At 43.2% G+C, this 6,000-nt stretch overlaps 1 long non-coding RNA gene across 1 annotated transcript in view; it reads left to right on the plus strand.

The window, feature by feature from the left end:
* LOC142436847 (uncharacterized) overlaps window positions 1-5,264 on the plus strand; it is a 53,224-nt gene extending 47,960 nt beyond the window's left edge. The window contains exon 3 of the long non-coding RNA XR_012782153.1: window positions 3,977-5,264. This is a non-coding gene — a long non-coding RNA (uncharacterized LOC142436847). The remainder of the gene's footprint in view (window positions 1-3,976) is intronic.
* Window positions 5,265-6,000: the final 736 nt, after the last annotated feature.

The following is a 6,000-nucleotide window of genomic DNA, read 5'->3' on the forward strand; positions in this document are numbered from 1 at the left end:
ACCCTAGAGCAAATTCAGGTTGGGTCAAGAGGTAGGTCAACTGACCAAGTATCATATTATGCCATGGTCTGATCCACTATGATCAAGTTTGCAGTCATCTCTGTCTGATAATAAAGCTTGTCAAGAGGATCTGCCAAATGCCTAATATGACTAGATATTCTCCAGATGGACTTTGAGTTCCCACTGTCCACTTAGCCTTTAACAAATTGGAGGTTCACAATTGTAGCTCTGAAACTTTTCCCTTCATCATATTTGTATTTTGTTGTCACCATCTTTGGATCACACAGGCTGATGTGCTTCTTCAGTGTGGACTTACTTGACGCCTCACTTAGACTGGTGCTTGTTTGATGACAAGACCTTTAAGACCCCAGATAATCGATAGCCTTGCGCCATTTGCTTTCTTCACCACACTTTGCTCTAATGCCCTTATCTTTAGTGATCTCCCCATGAAGGCGAGGATTGTGCAGAGCCATGTTATAAGATCCTGTCCTCAGAATAAGATCACCTAGAGCACTGATCTAGCTAAATCTTGTCACAAACCATGGGCACATCTATCGAGTACCTGGAAAGTGACAGGTGAGACTCCACAACCACCAAGGTAGATGAGGAGGACGAAATGAGAAGAGAAGTGGGTGCTCCCCCCTTTTTTGTATGCTTTATTTATTTATTTTTTAAATATTTTATTAGGGGCTCATACAACTCTTATCTCAATCCACACATATACATGCATCAATTGTATAAAGCACATCCGTACATTCTTTTCCCTGATCACTCTCAAAGCATTTGCTCTCCACTTAAGCCCTCTGCATCAGGTCCTCTTTTTCTTCCCCTCCGTCCCTGCTGCCCCCTCCCTCATGAGCCCTTGATAATCCACAGATTGTTATTTTGTTATATCTTGCCCTATCCGGAGTCTCCCTTCCCCGCCTTCTCTGCAGTCCATCTCTCAGGGAGGAGGTCACATGTGGATCCTTTTAATCAGTTCCCCCTTTCCAACCCACTCACCCTCCACTCTCCCAGCCTCGCCCCTCACGCCCCTGGTCCTGAAGGTATCGTCCACCCTAGATTCCCTGAGCCTCCAGCGCTATTATTCTATCTTTCTGTATTTGTTTATAGTTTCTGTTATTTGTTTCCTGTTTGGAGCACAGAAGAAGTGGATACATAAAGACAACCACTGAGGCAATGGTTTATCTGGAAGGGGAGGGAGAAGGTAATTGGGGAGTGATCAGAGGGTGCGGGAGGCAGGAGGAAACATTAGAGCTGATTGTGATGATGCATACGGAACTCTTTTTAGGTCTGGTTTAACAAGGGAAGTGTGAAAATTATATCAAGAAAATTATTTTTAAAAAGAAACCAAACTTTTTACTGTGCATGAAGGAGGAAGAATTTTTGCTTAGGGGACAGTGAATTCATTTTAATGGGTGTGTAGCAATTCACAGAAGAATAAAAATAATAGTTGTACAACATAAAAAGAATGGTCAGTGGCACCGAAGCACACATGTAGAAGTTGTTGAATTGGTAACTGCTTTCTTGTGTATATTTTTGCAAAATAAAAAGTTACATAAATGATAATGATTATGGGGGAGAAAATAATGTAAAATTGATTGTGGTAAGGATTATACAACCCTTTTGATATGGTTGAATTACTGAATTGTATATTATGTGGATAAATTATCAATAAAATGTCATTTTGTTATTTTTTAAGAGAAGTGGATGCTCAGAAATAGTCATCATTTTACCCTCACTTTACCCAATAGCCTGAATCTCTCATAGACTAACCTTGTCCTTAGGATAGGATGGAGCTACCAAGAAAGAAGGTCACCAAGCAAAATGGCATCCTCGGGAATTTCCTTCATTGTGGCTCACAGCTCAGGCCAACCACGTGCATTTCTACCAAACTGCCCATGGTTTTCAGGGAGGACTTGTTTGTCCACAGTCAGTGTGAATGATGAAGAGGAGAGATTGAAACACAGAACGCGGGTCAGGAACATCCCCTCCAGGGGCCATTGCTCAGCCTTTCCTACTCGGAGCCAACCTTCTGCTTCCACAAACACAGCACACGTGGATCACCTGCAGTGTAAAATATGGCAGCACAACTCAAACTCATATTCTTCCCATGTTGATCAGAGATACCTGTGGCGGTGACACCCTTCTGGATTCTTCTTGGTGACATGGATGTCTTACCCTGTGAGCACCTTGAACATCAAACACAGTGCTTTTCATCTTAGAACTCTTTTAAATTAGATCTCCTCTGTACTCCTAGGTGTAATAGTGCAGGTAGAGCTGCTACAGACCAGTGATGGGCTCAGAAAGCTTTCTCAGAGGGCTATGTCTCACTGCCATGTCTGCAGATAGCAAGTTTCTAGATCTATCAGGCTCTGGGAAACAAAGCGTGTGTTATGTGGCAAAAAAGCCTAGTGATGACAATTTTAGCAACAGCCCCGTCTTCAAAATCAACACACTGCAACCATGATAGCTCAGCTAGCTAAGCATGTTTTAGCAATAATCTGAAACCTGGAGACACTGGCATGTATTATGTGGGAAAAGTACCAGGAGGCACGGTGAAAGGAACGTGGACAAACATCTCAAGCGTCAGGAGACCAAGAGGGTAGCAGAGGGAGCTCAGGGTACAGGGGATACAGTTTTTGCCATGGGAGCAAGGACAGGGGTGCTGAGTGCTTGTTTCCTCTTGTGTCTAGACTTTCCCAATTTACCCAAGCCGAGAGCCTCTCCGGGAACTCCTCCGGAAGGACAGTTCAAATATCTCTTATTTTCCTGCCCTGAAAATGAAAATCCATCGTTCTTCCTGAGAAGACAGGGAGAAACACATCAAACTTGGGATAAGTTGAAATCAATCCCAGAAGGCCCAGTGTTCTCTCAATGTCATTAAATTCTGCCCTCAATGTGCTTCTTTCAACACATTCCGTTTCTCTCCACTGTTGTATTTTTCCCCAAATGCCAGTTGGTTGAAACTGTATGTGTGCACATCTGACGCCAAATATCTTTTGAAGAGAAAACAACTCAAAACAAAGCATGATTTTACAATTCCTGAAATAATTTATACTTAAATTATTAAGTGCCGGGAGGCACTGAACTGCATAGTGTCTGCTGGGAGAGAGGCGTAGTCTCAAAGTTTTTGGCATTTTCAGGGCCCCAGTTGGGAGGCGTGGTCGACCATACTGGTTAAACCCATTGGCTGAATCAAGCCCATCTGACCTAGATGGCGTCTCAACCAGGTGTGCCGGCTTTCTCTCACAAAGACCTGAATGTGAGCATGCCCTTTAGCCTTAAGCAGCTTCCAACTTCCTGTAAGGGTCGAGAGAGGCTTTGGCACGTAGAGTGACAGCCCATAGTTCTGCCTCACAGCATCAGTGTCTAAAGAAGACATGGGTGTTGGAGAGTGTGGGGCAATGATGATACTCTCGGGTGGACCTGATGGTTTCAAGGAACTCCATACTGCCCAGTCCTCGACACACAGGATAATTCCATACTGTCCAGTCCTCGACACACAGGATATACGGGAGCCTCAGTCAGGGCAGGAGCAATGAAGGCTGGAGGGAGAGAACACTGGGCTCAGAAATGCTGGGTTTTCCTTTGGCCATTCACACACACCTCTTAGGAAAAGAGATCTCTCATTGCAGCCTAACACACAAATAAGTTCAAAAGAAGAATTACCCTACAATGGCCTCAGAAGAAACAAAAGAACCTCTATTGATAAACACAGGGTTCCCTCCTATGCAAATCATTCTGCAGGCACTAGGTTAAAATCCCAGCCTTGGGTACTGAAAGCTATCAGTTCTCTTCTGACAGGGCTGTGGGTCCCTTGGGAAAGCAGAACTGTGGTCTAAAGATGCCATTTCTGTGAGTTCTGTGCCTGGTGACAGTTCCCCAACCTGAGGGTCTCATATATCAGTGTTGATTCTATGAGGATGGTTGTAACTGCAAGTGACTGACATATTCCAATTATTTTTATTTACAGGCGTCCTGTCCCAGGTGCCGCCTCAGGAGTCAGGGCCAGCACTGGTGAAACTCTCCCAGAAGCTGTCCCTCACCTGCACTGTCCCTGGTGTCTCCATCACCAGCATTGGTTACGACTGGAACTGGATCTACCAGACCTGAGAGAAAGGACTGTGGTGGATGAGATACAGAGATTATGATGGTGGTACAGAGTATAACCCGTCATTCCTGAGCCGACTTTCCATCACCAGAGACACATGGAGGAATCAGTTCTCCCTGCAGCTGAGCTCCATGACTGCTAAGGACACCGCCATGTATTACTGTGCAAGGAACAGTGAGGGAAGTCAGTGTGAGCCGACACAAGCCTCCCCTGCAGGGAACACATTGGGCAGCAGGGGGCGTGCAGGACCCACTGAACACACACACCCAGTCCTAGACAGACACATGAATGACAGGGAGGATTTCCTGTTGAATGAGGGTTTCCTCTCTTACCTCTCAGCCACACCAGGGACAATTTTTTTTCTCTCCACTCACCTCTAAATTTACAGGCTTTTTAATTTCCTCCCTGCATACTTGAACGGAGGAACAAATATTAAAGTTACTCTGATCCTTCATACTCATCTTGTATGACCGATTTTCCTTCTCTACAAACTGATTATCATGGTCATTCTCATCCTATCTGTTACTCAAAATCTGTTGACAATGAAATACAGGCATGCACAGATTCATGAGTGCAAAGCATGATTTCAAATGTCCTGAGCTCGCTGATCTATTACAGCCCGGGCAGGCCTCTGGAGTTCTTTCTACAATGCTCCCTGTGCACTGTGTGTGATAATTGACTAAAGATCTCTAAGTCTGAGAAAATAAATGGGTGACTTCTGGGGCTAAACTTGTGGCATATCCTTCATAATGCTTGCTCTCCACTGTCTCCCTTGATGCAAAAACAAGTGTTACAGGCACAGAGGGGAACAGGTGAACTGGAATGAGCTGTCTGGTTCGCGGACTCCTTTGTAAGATTACTCATTGGAGTCCCAAGGAAGTGAACGCTTGTTGGAATGAAAACTTTGATTTCCAAAAGAAAGCAAATGTGTCATAAGAGGAGGACATTCCACACTCATATCTCAGAATGCTTTTTAGAACTGAGAATAGTGTGACTTCACACGTATTTTGAATCTGTGATCAGGGGAACTGGTTCCTAGAGAAAGGACATCCTGTTTGGTAGAGTGTCAGCAAAACAGAGGAAAACGCTCAGTTAGAAGCACAGACAGAGTGGCTGCAAAAATGGTATCAAACTTAAGAGCAAGTGAGGATGGTTCAGGATTTGGAAGTTTACTTATTTGCTGTAAGTCTTCATGAGTAAAAGTGACTCAAAAACACCCAGCATCTTTGATGGCCTGAGGTGCAGAATGGTCAGCTAAGTGTAATTACCTAAAATAATCTGAAACCGTTTTTTAAAATTTTAAATGTTAAATAATTTTTAAATTATTTAACATTTAAAATGTAATAAATGTACCAGTCCTAATTAAATTACAGCTATATGTTTTTCAATCAGGAGAACAAAGTATAATAAATAACTAATATATAATATATGCAAATAAAGGTTATTTACAACTCCACTACCCTGGTGGCATAGTGGATTTCACATTGGGATGCTAAGTACAAGGTAAGCAGTTCAAAAGCATCAGCCACTCCAAGGGAGACAGATGAGGCTTTAAAAAGATTTACAAGGAATGTAAATTATATAATCCAAATCCAAAGAAGCCAATAGTATCAGAGCTTAAAAAACAAAAATTTTTAAATAGTATCAGAGCTTAACTTGTGAGATTCTGGCATGCAGAAGGCCATGGATGACAGTGGAATCTCAAAATACATTTGCAGGATCTCCACAGGGAATACACCTCCTGTGATTTCCCTCTGACCGTAACTGAGGGGTGGAAAAAGCTGGTGATCAGAGAGTATTGGAGAGATGACTATAGAATTTCAGAGTGACACATCTGACTTTGATGGTTAAAACTTTTCACTTGATCTCTCCTTTTATGAATTTTG

Source organism: Tenrec ecaudatus, unplaced genomic scaffold (assembly GCF_050624435.1).
Source record: "Tenrec ecaudatus isolate mTenEca1 unplaced genomic scaffold, mTenEca1.hap1 Scaffold_690, whole genome shotgun sequence".
Lineage (NCBI taxonomy): Eukaryota > Metazoa > Chordata > Mammalia > Afrosoricida > Tenrecidae > Tenrec > Tenrec ecaudatus.